This window comes from Rutidosis leptorrhynchoides, chromosome 5 (genome assembly GCF_046630445.1).
Source record: "Rutidosis leptorrhynchoides isolate AG116_Rl617_1_P2 chromosome 5, CSIRO_AGI_Rlap_v1, whole genome shotgun sequence".
NCBI lineage: Eukaryota > Viridiplantae > Streptophyta > Magnoliopsida > Asterales > Asteraceae > Rutidosis > Rutidosis leptorrhynchoides.
Window position 1 is genome coordinate 420366303 of NC_092337.1, and position 22243 is coordinate 420388545.

Here is a 22243-nt window from a genome sequence, read left to right on the forward strand (position 1 = left end):
TCGAAATTATGGATCGTGAGGTCAAACGACTCAAACAAAGTAAGATACCAATCGTTAAGGTTCGGTGGAATGCTCGTAGAGGACCTGAATTCACTTGGGAACGAGAAGACCAAATGAAGCTGAAGTACCCACATTTGTTTTCCGATATCGCACGTTAACTAGGTACTGTCCTAAATTTCGGGACGAAATTTAATTTAACGGGTGTGTAATGTAACGACCCGGATTTTTCCGCTAATATATTGAAGATTAATATTTACATAATTAAATGTTTCCAACATGTTAAGCAATCAAACTTGTCAAGATATATATATTTGGAATGGATTTTATGCAAATTTTGACCACCCAGTCTGTCTGACGATTCACGAGCATCATAATTTGAAATAATTATATAATGATGTATATATGGATATATATATATATATATACTTATGATTTGTTAAAATGATATTTAAGTATCTCATTATATATAATAACAATTGGTTATATACATAAAATGAGATTACTAACTTAAAGACTTCAAGACTATATACATATATATAACGATTAACGTTGTAATAACTTCTAAATTAAAATGTATGTATATGTATTGTATTAATATGTATTAATACACTTTTGAAAGACTTAATAATATATATCAATATATTTATACTCAATAAAGATAGCTATACTCATTTTCTCATTCAATTTTATCAAGAATCCTATTCGTATTCACACGGTATTTATACCCGTATAATACCCAGCTTCTATACGTATTTACTATAGGTATATACATACCAAATCATTGATCTTAGCAGCCCACAATCAGTTGTGAGACATGTATAAACATGATGTAGACTTGTGGGAACCATGGCTTGGAAACTAGTATGACTAAATGCATAAAATTACAAACCATGGAGCCATGTTGTTGAGCCATGTTGTTGTCCCCATTTTGATGCCAACATGTAGGATAAATAACCATCCATTTCATTCCAATTAACTACATCATTTTACTCTCTAAACACATACTCAAACACTCTCTCAAACCTCCATTCAATTCAGCAAGTATTGGTCTCATAATCCAAGTTATAATCATCATAACAAATCTTGATCAAGAACACTTCAAGAATTCCAAGCCATCAAGGGTATCTTTGAACTCAAGATATTCTCCTTATTTCTCCAGCAACTTTACTCATTTGATTTGAGGTTCGTGAATTTGTCAAAAGGCCAAGTCTTATCACCATCTATTCGGAAATCATCACAAGTGAGTTATAGTCCCATTTTACTATTTAAATTATTTTGGGATGAGAATACATGCAAAATTTATAAATGTTTTACAAAATAAGCACAAGTTCATGGAACTACATTCTACGATTGAATTGTTATACCGGATATCTGTACTTATTATTATTATGCTTGGTAACCTAAGAATTAGTGAAAAACACTAATTGACGCGAATCCTAAAGGTAGATCTACGGGCACCAACCACCCCCATTTTCGAATAGTGGAAATGCTTTAGTACTTCGAAGGGTTCTTGTCATACATTTGAATAGTGGAATGTATGATTCCAGATATCTTAAGCGCTCTATGTTAAGGTTGGTTACCAGGCGACTAATCGTATGAATGATTTTTGCAGTTGTAATGATCCTGCGCATTTAATTAAATGAAATCTTGTGGCTTATTAAATGTTATGATTATTATATAGAAATTAAACCTATGACTCACCAACATTTTTGTTGACGTTTTAAGCATGTTTATTCTCAGGTGAATATTAAAAACGCTTCCGCTGTCGTATGCCAATCCAAGGTCAAGATTTGGAGTCGGCATAATTGTTTATATTGTTTAAACTTGCATTCGGAGTATTTGTTTTAATATATTTGATCATATTGTAATGGGTTGTGTAAAAACTTATTTATTTGAGGAGATTGTCTTTGATAGACAATCTAAATTATGTCATTAAGACCTTTATTCAATAATAAAGGTTATGGTTGTTTTTAAAAACGAATGCAAAATTTGAAAAACGTCTCATATAGAGGTCAAAACCTCGCAAAGAAACCAATTAATATGAAACGTTTATAATTAATATGAACGGGGCATTTCAGTGTCCGAGCCTTGAACATCACCATTCACACCAACCTCAATAGTCAAATTCGGGTAGCCCAAGATGAGGCTCTCAAGGATGAAAACATTTCTCATGAACATTTGAACATTCTCGCCTCACGATTCGAAGTTAAGGAGACCGGACTCCGATATTTCGCCGGAAGAATTTGGGTGCCTAGTTATGGGGAGTTATGAAGCCTTATTCTAGACGAAGCCCATAAGTCATGATACTCGATTCACCCCGGTGCCAATAAGATGTACCACGACCTTAAAGAACAATATTGGTGGCCGAACATTAAAAGGGACGTTGCTACTTATGTTGCCAAGTGTTTGACTTGTTCCAAAGTCAAAGCCGAACACCAAAAGCCATCCGGGTTACTTCAACAACCCGAAATCCCGCAATGGAAGTGGGAAAGAATAACGATGGACTTCATCACCAAGCTATCAAAAACGACGGGCGGTTACGATACCATTTGGGTTATTGCTGACCGTCTCACTAAATCCGCCCACTTCCTAGCCATGAAGGAAACCGACAAAATGGAAAAACTTGCACAACCTTACATTAAAGAGATCGTAGCCCGTCACGGTGTACCTTTATCGATTATCTCCGACCGAGATGGCTGTTTTGTTTCTAGATTTTGGCGTACCTTACAAGAAGCGTTGGGAACGCGTTTAGACATGAGCACCGCATATCATCCACAAACCGACGGACAAACCGAACGCACAATCTAAACCTTGGAAGACATGTTACGAGCGTGCATTGTCGATTTTGGAAAAGCTTGGGACAAGCATTTGCCATTAGCCGAGTTCTCTTACAACAATAGTTATCACGCTAGTATTAAAGCTGCACCATTCGAAGCATTATATGGCCGAAAATGTCATTCACCTCTTTTTTGGGTCGAAGTAGGCGACACACAAATCACCGGACCCGAACTCATTCATGAAACAACCGAGAAGATCGTTCAAATCCGAGATAGACTTAGGACGGCCCGAAGTCGTCAAAAGAGCTATACCGACAAAAGACGCAACGACCTCGAATTTCAAGTCGGTGACCACGTAATGTTAAAAGTCGCACCTTGGAAAGGTGTAATCCGATTCAGGAAACGCGGGAAGTTAAATCCGCGGTATATTGGTCCTTTCGAAATCTTGAAGCGTGTTGGAACCGTTGCTTATCGCTTAGATCTTCCGCCTCAATTGAGCTCAGTACATCCTACTTTCCATGTATCCAACTTGAAAAAGTGTCTTGCCGAACCCGATGTCGTCATCCCTCTCGAGGAGCTTACTATTGATGGCAAACTTCATTTTGTGAAGGAACAGGTTGAAATTGTGGACACCTCAGTCAAGACGCTAAAACAAAGTAGGATCCCGATCGTTAAGGTCCGTTGGGAAGCCAAAAGAGGACCCGAGTTTACTTGGGAAAGACAAGATCAAATGCAAAAGAAATACCCTCATTTGTTCGCGGATTTGGAAACGCAAGATCTCGAGGAAGAAACGACTACTACGCCTACTTAAATTTCGGGACGAAATTTCTTTTAAGGAGTAGGTAATGTAACATCCCGCCTTTTTCTGTTTAATTATTCTAAAGTCCGTTATATAATTATAACACCTTCCGTTAATACGCGTTTCTAAATTATCTCGTTTAGGTAATTCACGCACCCGCAACCGAACTCGAGGGACTAGTTTCGCCAGTTGATCAAAGATGTGACTAGATGGACTAGTCAACACCCACCTCCTTTCATTATCCATTTAATTTCCATTTTCTTTAATACTTTCACATTTTTCTCTCAAAACCCAAAACAAAGAATCATCATCTATTTCAAATCGAGCAAGCATCAATTCAAACAAATTAAATATTCGGAATCCTTGCATCTTCCTCTTCAAATCCATACCGATTACATCTCATTTGGATAACTTTCTAAAAACACTAGATTTTATGTTCTTAATGTTTTTGACTTATAAAAAGTGTTATTTAGTGTCTATGGCTCAGGTCTAGCACGATTATGTGATTTGTATGCTCGATCTTGTTATTTTAAGCAACTAGCATGAACTTGAATTTTGGTGTGTTTGATTTGGTGATTTGGTTGCTTGAATGTTGTTAAATGTTATAAGTTCATGTTTTAATTGTGTTACTAGTATCACTAGCTTCAATTTGATGTGTAGGTTGCTTTAGAAAACTTCATAAACTTGATTATTGATTTTGGTGATGTTGGTTAGGGTTTGATAGACCTAAATGTGAAAATTTGATGTATTTAATGCCATGAATTGTTGTTGGTAAGTGGTTAGTTGGATTGTATGCTTGATTACCTACGAAATGGCGTATGATATGTATGCATTTAATTCACGAATCATAAAAATGCATTTATGAACTTGAAGGTATTAATGGTGGACATTTAATGAGATTTCAACTTGGTTTTGATTATTTTAAATGGTGTTTTTGATTGATGATATGTGTTTAGTTGTGTTCCTCGCTAAATTACCTTTCCAACGATGTATGACACGCAATTTAAGTGTTTACGGTTCATAAGTTGCGTTTGTTTGAAGATTTGCTCGTTTTGACACTCAAAACTGCCCAGGAATTTTGATCAGATACCAACCGCGACGCGGCTTAACAAAGACCCAGATGGTCCAGGACCATCAAAAGTCTCGACCCTCAAAACCTGCTTTAACCCGCGGCGCGGGCGATATTGCCGCGACGCGTCTTATAGCGTGGACAGATGGCTGTTCAAATTTTACAATTTCATGAAAATTCCAACTATGCTACGCACCTCCGATCACCATGTAACCTGTTCTAACATGTTTATATATGATTAAAAACCTCAGAAAAATAGCTCGGGACCCGACCCGAACGTGTTGACTTTTTCGTTGACTTTGACCCGACCAAAGTTGACTTTTAATCAAAATTAACCAAATGTTTGTGCAAACGTTCTAACATGCTTTCATACTTATATCGTGCATGAAACTTGACAACGTGATTCACATGCTATACAATCGAGTCGTAACGAGCCATATGACTAATTGAACATCTTTGACCAATTGTGGTTCCCATTATTGATACAACCTACTTGTTTAGGTCGAGACTAGCATTCTTTCTTGCATACGTTACTTTGTGAAGTACTTATTCATACGTGCACTCAAGGTGAGATCATAGTCCCACTTTTACTCTTTTAAACTTATATTTGGGATGAGAAAACATAAACGTTTCATTTTACAAAGTGAACACAAGTACGAAAACAAACATTCTACATACGAGTTAGAACAAAAATCCTCAATTCGATTATCATTAGTTACACTTGCCGGGTGTAAGCGAGAAGTTATGTTGTATGGCCATATGGGTTTGACAAACCCTCATTCGGACGGTTCGCTACTGTTATTCGGATGAAATATATTTTCGAGAAACAGTGTATGTTCTAACACTATTGTGATGGGGTTCTATGGATGGAAAGTTAAGCCTTGATAATTGGGTGCTCGTGATAACAAATTTTAGAATGGTTTACTATTATTTCATTGATATTAATCTTGTGGTTCATTTGTACTTACTTACTTAAACCTATGATTTCACCAACGTTTTCGTTGACAGATTTCTATGTTTTTCTCAGGTCCTTGAACATTTTGTGATACATGCTTCCGCTCATTACTTTTGATACTTGCTTGGATGTTGAGTATACATGCATACGTGGAGCGTCTTTGACCTAACTTGATTTGTGTCGCATAGGTTTCAATTGTATTTAAAACGTTGTAACATGTTTGGTCGTCGAACCTACTTTGTAAACCTTAAAACATCTTTATAATTGAAATGAATGCAACATATTTTGGTCAAACATTGTTTTAAAGACTTATGACCACGTAACGGGACCTAAGTAGACGACGCCGTCAATGACGATTTTGTCGGGTCGCTACAGTTTCCAAGGCTGCTTTTTAGTAAAACTTTATGAATGTCGATTGGTATCTCTTTTCGATTGTAAATTCATGTAGTCATATTAGTTCGTTAATTCGATCAGAATTACGGGTTTCTGACTTTTGACTTGCCAAAATAGTACAGGGCAGGAATCTCATAACACAACCATTGTTGCTTGGACATTTGGATATACGGATCCAGGTATGAAGTAAACTTTGATTGTATTCTTCTATGTAACATGTTTGGTTTGTCAAGTGACTTGGGTGATAGATAAAGATTTCAAGCTTGACCCATTTACTTATTAATGGGTCAATTATGTGTCAAGTGTTACGACCACATGTAATGTGTCAGAACACTCAAATGGCTAAACTTGATACATGAATCACTTAAAAAGAAATAGGTCAAGTGGGTCATAGTTTGCATAAACTGTCGTTTTATGTATTATTTGCCTAAACTGTCCTTTTATGTATAACTTGCCTAAACTTTATTCTAGAATCACTTAAAAAGAACTCCATCTACGTCCATTTCATGTGCACTTTTAACATTCTGACTTGAAAACTTCCATGGATCAATAATGTTATCTCTGTGTTTTCTGCAGGTTTGTTTTCACCATCAACACCATCGTTGACTTTAGGTGTTGTAGAAGAACGTTATGAAGTAATTGTAGCAGATGGAAACGCTTTTTCGGGAGGTATAGTTGGCATGTAATTCGAAGGAAGATGATCGTCCCAGTTTTCTAATAGCTCTTTGTAGACTTTACAAAGAATAATGTCAGTAAGTCTAGTAACTTTGCAAATCTCTGCCTGTATTTTGCGTTTATCTTCAAATTGTGAAGCTAAATATATGGTGGGTGAAGAGATACTGATCAGATTCCGATGTGTGCATAAACAAAGTGTAACTAAAATGTTTCATTTGGATTGACCAATGTATCTTATATAATATCTAGCTAAGGGTTTATCTCATTGGCAAAGAATTTAAGTGTGTAGGCTTTGGTGTTCTTTTTTTGGATATACGGCTTTTATAACTTATTACTCTAACCTTTTCATATATTCTTTATGTTTTAGTGTCATTGGATACACTTTGTTGCTTACCTTAATCGAGTATAAGACTTTATGCCTGGAGACTTAAAATGAGCTAGTGGTGTATTGCCATCAATTCCAAAAGAGCATCATAATAGGTAGGGTTCATTATCTAAATCTATATTCCTTCCAAAAGCTTGACATTATTGAATATTATCTTTTTAGGATGCTTACTAATTAAGATGCTTACTTTGGAACATGAAAGCATCATGGACTTCGTAAAGGAATTCTCGAATATCACTCTGATATGTGAATTCTTTGATAGTGTTGCTCATTTTCTGGAGTCACGAAGAATGTTTGAAGAGGCATTAAAAGTTGCTACAAATCCCGACTATAGTTTTGAACTATTCCAGACATAAAGTTTTGGGGGTTTTACTTCGATTTTCATCGTCGTCCGATTCCAGCTTCCGTTCATCTTCACGATCGTTTATTTGACGGAAACCTTATGTAGGTAACTAACATGTTCTACCTTTTTTTTTTTTTTTTTGCGCGATTGTATGCTTCTGATGTTATTAATGACGGTTGTGGTTGTATGGGCGAATCGATAACCTTTTCAAATGAGCCTTCAACTTAGATGCACAAAAGTTTTATGATGCAGGTAGTGAGATGTTTGTTCAACAAACAGGAGCCGATAGAAGATGAAAGTAAAAAGAGGGAAATGCAATATTAATACGAAATCATGCACGACTGATAATAGCTAGAAAAATAAATATGTATGACAAATATTTAAAAGTTTTTAAGTATTAGTCATCTTTTTGTATTAGGATGATGCAGTCACTACGACTGTAACTGAATTGATTTATTTTAAACTTTACAAACACTATATAAAACATAATGATTCTTAAAATTCAATGGTGGGTTTAGAGTTTACGTTTAGGGTTTAGGGGTTAGAATCTAGGGTATAGGGTTTATATTTCAGGGCTTAGGGTTTAGGGGTTAGAATATAGGGTTTAGGGTTTAGGGTTAGGGTTAGGGTTTAGAGTTTTTAGGGTTTAGGTTAGGGTTCAGGGGTTAGGGTTTATATTTAAGGTGTAAGGTTTAGGGTTTAGATTTAGGGTTTAGATTTAGCGTTTAAGGTTTATATTTTAGGGTTTTGGGTTTAGGGTTTTGGGTTTAGGGTTTAAGTTGGGTTTAGGGTTTAGATTCTAGGGTGTAGGGTTTTGGATTTAGATTTATGGTTTAGGGTTTAGGTTTAGGATTTTGGGGTTTAGGGTTTAGATTCTAGGGTTTAGGGTTTAGGGTTTAGAGTTTTTAGGTTTTAGGGTTTAAATTTAGAGTGTAGGGTTTAGAGTTTAGGTTTAGGGTTTTGTGTTTAGATTTAAGGTTTAAGGTTTAGGGTTTAGATTTTATGGTTTAGAGTTTAGGTTTAGGGTATTGAGTTTAGATTTAGGGTTTAGATTCTAAGTTTAGATTTTAGAGCTTAAGGTTTAGAGTTTAGGATTAGGGTTTAGATTCAGGGTTTAAACTTATATACTAAAGTTAAGTAGTCATTGTGACATTGTCATATAGGTAATAACATTACTTTTAATAATTTAATTTTAATTTAGTTTCTTCGTGTAGTGGAGCTATTGTCTTAGAAATTAAAAAAAAAAAAAAAACTTATTTTACATGTGTTGTAATTTTGTTAGGTATATAGGTATATGTATCCGTTGAGCATTCATCTTCATTCAACCTTTTGATCTTCCATCTTCAAATTTAACTGGTAAAAGCAGCATACAGGGTTAGCTCTTGAATTACAAGATGAGATTTTGACACCTTTGAAGAGCATGGGGACAGAAGGATATTATAGTTAGTGGATTTGGTTTATTTATGTTTGATATTTATGTCATATTATCTTGTCAATTAGTCTAGGCCAAACTATCCCACAAACCATTTTATGTTCATTCAATTTTATTGTTTTTATACAAAACTAATCAAAAGTCGAATTTCATGAATAAATATTGTGTCATATAGTATCTCGTGTTGTAGTTTATAATGGTATGGCTTGAGGATATGCTACAGGAACAATTGAAACAATATGAGAATTAAACCTGCACAGATGGGTTTAAGATTGCGTAACTTAACATGACTTCTTGAGTTGAAATACAAAAAATTACTATTTTTCTAGATCCTATTTTCCTTTTCCTATTTTTTCAAATCTCTAACTCAATCTTAATCATTTATTTGTGTTATCATAGTTGAAGATTGTCATAAAATATCATCATTTCATAAAACCCGCAAAACTGCGGGTCTTTAACTATAAGAGTCAAAATAAAAGCACGGGGACCATCCACGAAACCTGTTACAAACCAAAGGGACCTTCCGTGTAATGTTGTTATTGTGAATAAAGATGATGAATATGCCATGTCAAATTATGAAAATTGTATGTCAAGTTTAATTGGAAAGTTAAGTATTATGCACAACTTTATAGATCACATAAAACAATGGATAAATTTTCAGCATTTAATATTTTTCAATAATATACGAAGTACACATTTGTAACAAAATATAATGTACTCCCTCCGTCGCATGTTAGTAATCCACAGACAAAAAAACACATAGATTAAGAAAATGTCATAAAAGTATTGTACTTTATGTTTACATTCCAGTTTTACCCTAACCTTTTATTTCTCCTTTAATCCTGTCCACATACATTAAGGGCATAATAGACCTTAAACTTTTTATTCTTTTCTATTTACGGAATTATACTATATACTAAATATGGACAATGGAGACCAATAATATCTCGTCACCTCGCCTAAAATCACTGTAGCTACTGTAGCAATTACTGTAGCTAATGTAGTATTTTTTTTTTTTATTTTTTTTTACCACAATGGAGTATAAAATTTTTTTTCCCCTTACCACAATGGAGTATAAAATATTAATCCGTAGATAAACACAGTTGCGCCGTATTTTGCAACTATAAATATACATATTATGTATATCGATATACAAACAAAAATTTGAGTCGAAAAACTAAATATATATATATATATATATATATATATATATATATATATATATATATATATATATATATATATATATATATATACACATATATATATATATACCATAGCATCATTTTTAAACAAACTAGATTAACTAAAATGAAGTCATGTGGGCTAAAAGGATTATACAACAGATCTAGAAACCTTCAATATTTCAAGGATTCATAACGAACTAATTTAAATTACCTAACTAGATATTAGACATTTAGTAGATGATAAGTAAAAAAATAACAAGAAAAGAATGTGAGGAGAATGGGGGATAGGGATGAGAAAAGGAAGAAAGAAGACTGGAGAAATGAGTTAATTAATGGAAAAGTGATTTTGTTTATATAATATATAGTCTGATTAGGGTTTTTAGCAGACGGGCCAGCCCAGAGGCCCATTGGTGGGTTTTGGAGGTTAAAATGTTGGTTGAGTAATTGAGCAAATGATTTCTTTGATTTTTCTTTAAAATATATAATTTGGTGTACACAACAACACAACAACACAACAACAAAACTCAATCCCACATGTATGGGTTATAGGAGAGGTGAGACGTAGATAATTCATCATCTATCCTTGAATAAAGAAAAGTCGTTTCTCCACCCCAAGTGAAACACTCACAAAAGCAGAGAAAGTCATCTCTCTCTTTGACGGGTAGAGAGATTGCTTTCAAGGAGACCTCCGGCCAATATGAAACTGAACATATACAAATATTACATACAAAATAGAAAAATTGTTTACTTTTTTAAGTATTATAAAATATTGTTAGATGTTACCCTAAAGGTCATGCTTCATCAATCACCAATACCATGATGAAGTCAGCGGACTCCGAAAGTCATGCTTCATCAATCAACGCCCGTTTGGCCTCGAACGACGAGTAGCGTAACATCGCGCTCTGCTACGCCATAGTGAATCCTAACGGATACCACTAACCATTCCCACACTCGAGCAAGAACCACCTATATCAAACATAGGCATAAAACAATAATTCTCTAGAAGAGAATCCGACACACACCTCCCTTAACCGAAGGATTTCACCTTGCTCACCAAACACATCCATTATCTCTCAACGAGATTTACCACATTACCACCTCGGTGATAATTCAAATCCAAACCATAAGTACAATTTATCCAAAATTTTAATCTACCACAAATCGACCAAAACCAGGTCACGCCAACATTTTTCGGATCTACCAAAAGCATCATTCGAAATCTCACACTAAAACTTCCTCGTGCGGGAGTGTAACTCCCCCACTTGGATCTACGTCCCATATTCACAACTCGCACAACCGTACAATGCTACCAAAGGTAGACTTTACCAACGATTGGGCTCACACGACCCATCACCATATCTTGCTCCAGCCTTGAGCACACGAAGGATTTCAATCAATCCTTAAACACTTCGAACAAAAAGTTTACCACGATTACACAAACCACACCCTCGCAATCATCCAATTGCTCTAGTTTGTCAATTTCCACCTAGTCACTCATGTACCTAAGGGTTTCACTCCGGTACCCTAAGTACAATGTAACCACAACACAATCGGAGTCGAACACCACGCTAGTAGGTATAAAAGAGGCACCTACTATCGCGTCTTATATACTCCATTACCAACATACATCGAGATTCAAAACACTCGATCTCAAGGTTTTCAGCCACTCGTCGAACCTCACGGTTCATCGACCTCCACACAAAAGCGAACACGCGCTTAACAACCGAACACCAAAACCCATTTCCATGGCTTGGTAGAAACATTTCCCAGATACTAAGGAATGCTTGGTGGCACCAAGTCTTACGCCCTTCGGCCGACAATCAACGTCACCGTTGGGTACTTCCATTAGGAATGTCACCCATAACAACAATATGAACAACACAAGGCATTTAATCAACTCAGATTCAAACGGCACTTAATAAATAATCAAAGGACGTATTTATTAAAACGAAACGTACCTTAACGTCTCCTTGCCGCACCCGTCCCTGCTAACTTGGGACATTCCGACTTACGATGTCCTTCTTCTTGGCAATTGAAACACACCATACCATCACCCTTTGGTGCCGAACATTCCCAAGACTTGTGACCCCTCATGCCACAATTGTAACATCTAGATGCACTAGAATCCGGTATACCCGTCCACGTACCACCCGTACTCACACTCGGACCCTTAGTCCTCTTACTCGGAGCACCATACGAAACAACCCTTCTCTCACTTGAAGGTTCACCAATCTTTGATCGCGTATACGACTCGAAACATCTAGCCACGGCGAATAATTCGGCAAACGATTTCGCGTGACCCCGGCTAATCTTATTCTTCAAGTCATCATTCAAGGTTCGATAGAAATCTTGCATCAACAAATTATCATTCCCCAAATACTCCGGGCAAAAACGAGCCTTCGCCATAAAGGTCGTCTTGAGAGTATTCAAATCCATAGAACCTTGTTGCAAATTTCGCAACTCATTACGCATTTCCGACAAATCGGCTGAAGTCCGGAACTCCTCGAAGAATTCCTTCTTAAACCCATCCCACGATAACGCCATAAACGGTTCACCACCGACAAGATCAATCTTACCATCCAACCAATCCTTTGCCCTACCCCACAACAAACTAGTAGCGAGTCTCGTCTTCTTCTCAGGAGGGCATTCAATAGTACGAAAACACCCTTTGACATCCGAGATCCAAGTTGTGCTTACCAAAGGATCCGGTTTCCCGTCATACATCGGGGGTTTAGTCCTCATGAAGCTCTTAAGACAACGCTCCATTTCACTACTACCCCGAAATTTGGAATACTTCCTATCCATTTCTTCTCGAAACGCATTCATTTGCTCCGCAACGGCGCCTGCAACTCTAGTGTTAAACTCCTCGTCATTCGTATCGATCTCGTTTCGCATCGTCATTCTAAAGAATGCAAAACGATTAGTCCACGAACGTATAAAACAACACGCATAACACCGCCCCATCTTGCTCAACACTCGTCGTACATCACTTGTTAGACACGATTTGCACCCGTAATAAGGTTTGCAAGTCCTTATTACGCACACACGTCGTCTCAACTCGTTAGTACAATGACCGCCTCGCTCGATGATATAACCAACACAACGACGATTCCACGCGATATAAACACACGCAAGGGAATAGCATCACAACACAAGCCAAAAATCCTAGTTAGTCCACCTACAAACAAGGTACTAACTATAACCCGTTCCGACCCGTTCACCTACAAGTCCCGCAACAAATAAGCACACACAAAAGTCTAAGTCTAGGCACCTATCTCAAGTCGCCTAAATCCCTTAGACCATGCTCTGATACCACTTGAAACAACCCAACCCGTATTAAAACCGGCCCATAAAATTTTTTTCCTTTTAATACGCGTTAAATAATACTTTAGGTCCTAATTGTGTTTCCATAAACATCTTTAATACCATAGAAGGTTTAATAAACCTTAAAACATTTAATACATTGATCAATTGTCCAAACGGACATACACGACCCGACTAGTTTAGTTTCCAACCAAAACCGAGCATGGTGATTTGGGACTACGCTACCCAAATCCTAATCGAATACAAAAGCAAGATCTTCTAAGCAACCTAGCCAAGATCTCTAATCCCCAAGCTTACCCGAGCCGCCAAGCATGTGAACCTATAAAAATATCAACAACGAGAGGGTAAGCTAACGCTTAGTGAATGATAATATACTACATACATATATATGTATAAAATGGACACGCCACACAAAATATCAAATACCGCATACCGAAGCATCCATGTATAAGGCAACTACACTAAGCATACCGTACGATCTCTAAGCAACAAGCTAAAGATATCAACAAAGTATAAGTTCACCAACGACGATGTGAACAACGCCAATAAACTACACCCGGAGGGTTAGCTACAACACAACATTACATTAATATAAATAACAATATAAAACGAATAAGGTTAACCCCTTAACCCATTACCGAATACCAAACACCAAAATGAAGATTGGCCGAACTACACGAGCCTTAGTAATCCGAAACTACACGAGATTACTATCTTCGCAACATCGAGGTTGGCCGAACTACACGAGCCTTAGTAATCCGAAACCACACGAGATTACTACCTCAATAAGATGACCGAACTACACGAGTCATCGTGAATCCGAACTACACGCGATTCACTTCTCAACATCAAAACCCACGGTCACGGGATTATAAAATCCACCACATCGGGGTCATCCACTTCACAACAATATCAACCCTTCGCCATTGGGGTTATAACATCCAAATCACAACCACGTGTGATAACGTACACACAAGCGTGTACCTCGCCAAAGGTGGTCAACCAAAACGCACAAACGTGCCAATTGGACCTATATACAAGTCTAACAATCCACCTATATGTGAAGTGAGCTCTATAGCCGAGAATCACTTCACCCGACCCGCACCCATCCTACACATACATATGCATATAGGATATTAACACTCACCTTGTCGCCTTGAAGAAATGCTTCCAAGTAATCCGCAACTCGTCAATGGAAAGTACCTAATCCATTATCACAAATTCAACAACACACTTAGATTGGATTTACAAACCAACCCAATTCGACACTTAGTGCAATTTCGACCCAAATGCACTTCCAAGGACAAACCGCACCCAAACTACCCAATAATCACTAACACAAGTGATAATGGTCCTAATATGCCAATTAAACCCGAACACAAGTGTTAGACACTTATCGTTCTCAAAATCGCCCATAAACCCTAATTTTGACCCATAAGGTCAAAATCTCACCATTTACAAGTTTTGACACCAAAACATGTTTAACTCGGTTTTATACTTCAACTTAATCCATTTTAAGTTTACAAACCTCATTGAATCGACATTCGGGTCATAATCATCAACAAACCCTAATTTTGACTCTAGTTAAAATTAGTCAACCACGAAAACCCTAAAAGTCTCCAAAACGCCAATAATCACCAATGCTAGTGATTGTACACCATCTACAAGTCTTAAACATGGTTAAATCATTAACCAATCCAAAACCTGCCTTTAACAACAATAAACCCGAATATTGGTGTTAATCTCCAATTAACAACTAAATGGGTTCACCTATGACTCGTACCATCAAAAGCCCCAAATTTGAATGATGAACACGAAAATGAAATTCGGAGTTAGAGCTTACCACTAGTATCACCGTGTAGCCAAGAACGAGGAGAACAAACTTGTCAACTACGCCAAAGATCAAATCTCGTTTCTTCCTTTCCAAAAATCCCTTTGAAATCAAGTGGGTGTTTGAGTTTGAGAGGAAAAATGAAATGAAAAGGGAAAAGAAATTAGGAAATGAAAGGAGTGGATGAGATTTAAGATCTCAATCTGGTTCAAACGCGAAAAGACCAAAATGCCCCTCACTTTACCTAAATATTGCGAAAACAGGAACCAGTTCGCCCACATTGCCGCGCCGCGACCTTAAATGTCGCGCCGCGACATTTGCCTGGGTCTGGGATCATTTTTTTGTCATACTTCTGATCTCAATTTCAGTCCATTGCCGCGCCGCGGCCTCCTTTGTCGCGCCGCGACACAAAGCACGATCTGAGTCATTTTCTCCTCACACAAGACTTAACACTAGAAAATGTCCCGAACCCTTCATACGCCTATCGTACATACCCAATACACCTATAAATCATGTACGGGGAAAACGGGGTGTTACAATTTGTCATCTCTAACATGTTACAGTACCCATATTGACACCATTATTTTTTGCAGATTTTGTGTTTCTTTGTTAATTGCACACATTAAGATCAATCCATTTGACCATCTATTCACATAGGACGACCTGGTAATAATTTCACACCATAATGGATTTTAAAAGGGGTCGTATGCTTCTAACACCCAACTTCACACAGTGGTTTACTCATAACTCCATTCATGATGGCCAAAAACAATGAATTCTTAATGACAACAAAAATTTCATCAATACTATTAGTATAGTTGCATTACCACCTATGAATTACTTTATTGACATCTTATTACAATATACATAAATCAAATACAGTTAAGATATGGTTTACCTCAAGAGGAGCAGGGAACTTAATTAGTGCAATGGTCAATCATCAATAGGGACCTATAATCAAAAACCCAAAACAACCAAATTTCTTTAAAACACATATATCTTACATGTATATGTCGTGGCTGAAGTAATTCCTTAAATTTATATATCTGGAAAATCCTACATTAATTTATTAGACAGACTCTCTAAACATGTACTGTAACACAAATATAGAATATAACTTACTATAAGGAATTTTCTTGAAAAATGCTTGTATGCCAATAAATGTTCGACACCTTTTAAAATGTTCAGCGAAAATACTCATAAGCTGTTACCATATTCACCATATTCACCATATTCAGATGACATGCTCTGCACAATCTGCATAGAACTAAGTCACAAATGAACATATCAAGCATAGAAGTTTTCAATTATACAATAACTTCTTATTAACTTACATAGAAACCTGTAACCACTCATAGGTCTAAATGTACATACGAATTTAAAAAAAAGAAAATCTTGATATTAGATAGTAGTTGTAATATGTAATACACTCTTAAGTTAACATAAATAAATCATTAAAATAGGTGTATGCAACCTATTTATTGGTAATACATACATATACATATACATATTTATATAAAGACGAAGTAAACATTAACATGTGATCACGTTTGAAATTTCAAAAGATAAATATAACAATTTCATGGATATTTAATTAAAATTATAAAAAAATCTAACCTCATAGTCGATAAAGATAATCTCATAGGCCATAGCAGACATTGGATTGCTGAAGTTTGTCTTTTTCCAAGTCAAAAACACTCTAACACGAACAAGAGTTTCATTTGTAGCTTGATTGTTGAGTAGATTTAGAGGTAGCGGTTGTCCTGCGTCACTCATTATCGAAGTGAATTATGTGTGTGTAAGTAGTTATCTGAATAAGAACTGCCGGTGAATACTTATAGACAGTCCAAAAAATTCAAAATTATCAGAAAGGAGGGAAAAAACAGCCGTTACTATAATACAGTTATTCTAAATACATCCGGCTCAGCTTAATCCATCAGTTATATAAAATAAAAAAATATATAAAAAAAAACAAACCATATCACTCTATACCTTTTATTAGCTAATAATTATTTTCAAAAATCACTTTCTAACCCTTAGATCAGAAAAAGACTCTCACATACCCCTTAATTTAATGGTCCTAAATAATTCCATATTTCTAATATTTCTATTAGCTAATAAATCAATTTTGATTCTTGAACGGTCCTAAAATACCCTTTACATCTAAAACACGCGAGAAAATTAAGAAAGAAGGGGTTCTGAAAGCAAAAACAAAACCCTAACTCCTAACTTCCTCTCCAACTCATCCACACTTAACAAAATCATCATCGAAAAAGCTACACCTTTTCCCCACCATCAATATTCGATCATTGATTTCCAGTTTTTTTATGATGATCTAGAATTACTAATTCATATCGATTTATATCGAATTCTGTTGGTACGTATCGATTTCTACAGGTACGTATCGATTTCTACTGGTTCATTAGAATTCAATGAAATTAAAATTAGGTTTTATTATGTTGAAAATGTAGATTGATTGAAAATTTATCATTGATCATCTCGATTTCGTAGTTTTTGAGGTGTGGTACGTATCTGTTATCATTGATTTTGAATTGTTGATATTCATTATGTATTGTTATGAGGAATCAATGACGTCAACGACGACCACTTTCAGATAATTCGTTTCATCTCCTCTTTACAATAAATCGATGTAATTGAAAAAAACCCCTAATCGATCTGATTCAGTAAATCAATATAAGAACATCAATTGGTACGTGAACTCAAATTAAGGAAATTTGAGTTAAGGTATCGTTTTTTGAAATTTTCAATTATCTCACCAACGACGTAGCTTCCACTTTACCGGGCACCCCATATTCCGGCACCGGCCTGAATTCACAAGCTATCGCCACTTATACACAACCTCAGGTTAGTTTTTTTTTTGTTTATCAAAAAAAAAAAAAAAAAAAAAAAAACCTCAGGTTAGGTTTTATAGTTTTGATTTATTATAGTGTTCTATTGGATTTAGGGTTTTTAGGTTACTCTTGAATTTATATTACTTTTTATCTGTTATTTATTTTTATTTATGTGTTACGTAATTGAGCTATATGATTGTGACTATATATTAACTGAGTAAGGTATAATAGATCAAGGCTTTTATGAGGTGTTGATTCGATAAAAAAAAACTTCACATAGGCTATTAACGGTCCTGCTATTACTAATGGTTTAAATTGAGTTGAATAATGATAATGAATCAGTGATGCTTTTCGTGGTTTGTACAAATTGGAGATTTGTTTTTGTTATTTTGGTACTAAATGGTGTTTTTACCCTCTGACATCGAAAAGAATTTAGTTTAGTCTCTTTTCATCATAAGATAAGCTTATTAATAGTTTTCTAGAAATGTTTTGTGTCTGACATGATGTGCTTAAACCATGGTTGCAGTTAGCTGAAGTTGTTCAAGGGTTTTGTGGACAATATTAGATCTCATAATTTTGGTCATCGCAACCAGTATGACCGATCCACCCAAGAAACCGTCTGTACTACTACATTTAGCTCCGGTGGTCAAGGTGCTGTCACAGTCTTTGAGGTACATAAGTCAAGTTCGAACCTTGCCAACCTTCTTTTTTTTTTCCTTTTCTTTTTGGTAGTTCATAGAATCTGTAGCTATTTATTCTGTAACTACTAATGGTCAAGTCGCTTGGTTTGATAAAGAGAAATTTACAGTGTCGTTTGGTACAATACCCAATATGACAAAATTGTAATTAATAATTTTTAACTGAATTTACAGTGTCGTTTGGTACTATACCCAGTATGACAAAATTGTAATTAATAATTTTTAACTGAATGATGTGAAGTTTATTTCTCTACAAGGTTATTTGTTGTCGCTTTTTTGAACGCATTCTTTCATGCTGCCGAGTTTGTTCTTAAACATCTAAAACTGAAACACTCTGAACTTACGGTCGGACTAACCGCTAAAGTTCGTGAAGATCTTTATTTTCAAAATTATATGAAGTAATCTCCTGCCAACCGTTTCTTCTGTATATAGCGTTTCAGAAAGTGATGTTTATTAACGTTTCCTTGAATATGCAGTGATGAAGATGCACCTGGTGGGACACCTATTATGCAGGGTAAACTTCGGTAAATCTTAATTTGTTATGATTTTTTGTTCACCATGATAGTATGCTCAGAGATAAACAATGATAGTATAATGCCTGCTATGTTTTACATTGTTGATAAGATACTCGTGTTTTTTTTTTTTACACAAGGACAGACCCCAGATAAATAGGCCTGGTATTGCTAATCGTTTGAAAGACGATCGAGGTAACCGCAGGGAACATGATGGAAAAAACAATGGTGGTGTTATCTATGCTTTTTCTTAGATCTTGTTACTATTTTAAGGTCAATACTCAAGCTGCGGCTGATATTACTGTTCGTAGTGACCGTCGAAATTCAAAATACTACGTTGTTGTTGTTGTTCAGGTGTGTTTATCTTTTAGTTTTTGATGTATCTTTTATTAACAACGGAAACCACCCAGCAGTCATTTCTCATTTATAATATGAATAAATTGTTTTATTGTAGTATACTGCTCGATTTAGTGATGACGCTGTAAAAAACTTTCTTTATACGCTCAACAACGGTAAGATACCTAAAAAGAGATTCAACTGTAAGTAACACCATCTATCTATTGTATTATATAAAAAAATGTTATTACTTGACCATGCTATGTATGCTTTTACATTCAGTAATCTCAGTTTTCTTCTTTTCTTTATTGGGAGTGGGAAATGGTAGTAGTAGTTTAACGATAGCTTGATGTATGGTATCCAATTATTTTATAGATGTTGCTGGTTATTTGGTTATGTTTGGATATTAGTGGCAAACTGAGTAGGTCAAAAGTGGGATGGCGTGTTAAAACCTATAATTTTATAGTACGAGTCAAAATGCTTCAACTAATAAGCACTTTCATATAATCTATTATTTCAATTTCAATTTCAATATTTCAATTTCAATATTTCAATTGTGTTAATAACATCACGGTTATTGTTTAATCAACACCAATCCTCAATATCTGGCCATGACACATATATCTTCTTCTAATCTTACAATCATTCACCTTCCCGTTAATCTTAACACCAAAACATACATATGTAGTTTCCGTATCCTTTTTGTATCGATCTTTTGAATGCCTTTTTCTCTATATCTACGACATCATAATCTGCAACTTTCAAGAGACCTATAATAAAATGACGACCTGCCTTATCACATTACATGTACTTTAATTCTGTGCACTAGGAAGTATTTTTCAAGTAAATAGTAGGTTCGAAGTTATGTATTTATTTTACTAATTCTTTTCGTTTTTAGTTGTAACAACAATATTTATTTGAGAACATCACAATTAATCTTTTAACAGTTATTTTAAACTGTCGTGCAACATACGAGTTCAAATATGAGAACCGGCGTGCTCCGCCGATTCTCTTATTGCTTTCCATTATACATGGTAGTTTTGCCGATTTGGTTGGGTCATTCATACTTGGATCCAATTTTTTTACTTTTTATATTTCAGACATAGATGTTTTTCTATTTGTTTTTCGTCTTTTGGCATTTATAGCAAGATTGACTATTTATTGGTACATATCATACCAAATTTTATTTAGATTATTTTATTTATAGCTCATCACAATAATTGTTTGATAAACTCCATTAGTTTTGCACGCTTTTTTACTTACCCGTGCAACGCACGGGCTCAAATCAATAGTCATTGCAACGATAGTCATTGCAAGGATCGTTTGAGTCCTATTCGGTGTTCAAATCAATCGTTCATCTTACAGATACGAGGTAAATTGTTTAGTTTAATCTCTGAAATTGCTTAACCATTATTCAAAATGAACGAGCAACATTATGTAGCCAATTGACACGGGTGGAGTCGGGTCATGTCGGGTTGACCCAAAAACATTTCTTAGTCTTTTTTTGGCGTATGATATGTATGCATTTAATTCATGAATCATAAAAATGCATTTATGAACTTGAAGGTATTAATGGTGGACATTTAATGAGCTTTCAACTTGGTTTTGATTATTTTAAATGGTGTTTTTGATTGATGATAAGTGTTTAGTTGTGTTCCTCGTTAAATTACCATTACAACGATGTATGGCACGCAATTTAAGTGTTTACGGTTCATAAGTTGTGTTTGTTTGAAGATTTGCTCGTTTTGACACTCAAAACTGCCCAGGAATTTTGATCAGATACCAACCGCGGCGCGAGCCTTCAGGCCGCGGCGCGGCTTAACAAAGACCCAGATGGTCCAGGACCATCAAAAGTCTCGATCCTCAAAACCTGCTTTAACCCGAGGCGCGGGTGATATTGCCGCGGCGCGTCTTATAGCGTGGACAGATGGCTGTTCAAATTTTACAATTTCATGAAAATTCTAACTATGCTACGCACCTCCGATCACCATGTAACCTGTTCTAACATGTTTATATATGATTAAAAACCTCAGAAAAATAGCTCGGGACCCGACACGAACGTGTTGACTTTTTCGTTGACTTTGACCCGACCAAAGTTGACTTTTAATCAAAATTAACCAAATGTTTGTGCAAACGTTCTAACATGCTTTCATACTTATATCGTGCATGAAACTTGACAACGTGATTCACATGCTATACAATCGAGTCGTAACGAGCCATAGGACTAATTGAACATCTTTGACCAATCGTGGTTCCCATTATTGATACAACCTACTTGTTTAGGTCGAGACTAGCATTTTTTCTTGCATACGTTACTTTGTGAAGTACTTATTCATACGTGCACTCAAGGTGAAATCATAGTCACACTTTTACTATTTTAAACTTATATTTGGGATGAGAAAACATAAACGTTTCATTTTACAAAGAGAACACAAGTACGAAAACAAACATTCTACATACGAGTTAGAACAAAAATCCTCAATTCGATTATCATTAGTTACACTTGCCGGGTGTAAGCGAGAACTTATGTTGTATGGCCATATGGGTTTGACAAACCCTCATTCGGACGGTTCGCTACCATTATTCGGATGAAATATATTTTCGAGAAACAGTGTATGTTCTAACACTATTGTAATGGGGTTCTATGGATGGAAAGTTAAGCCTTGATAATTGGG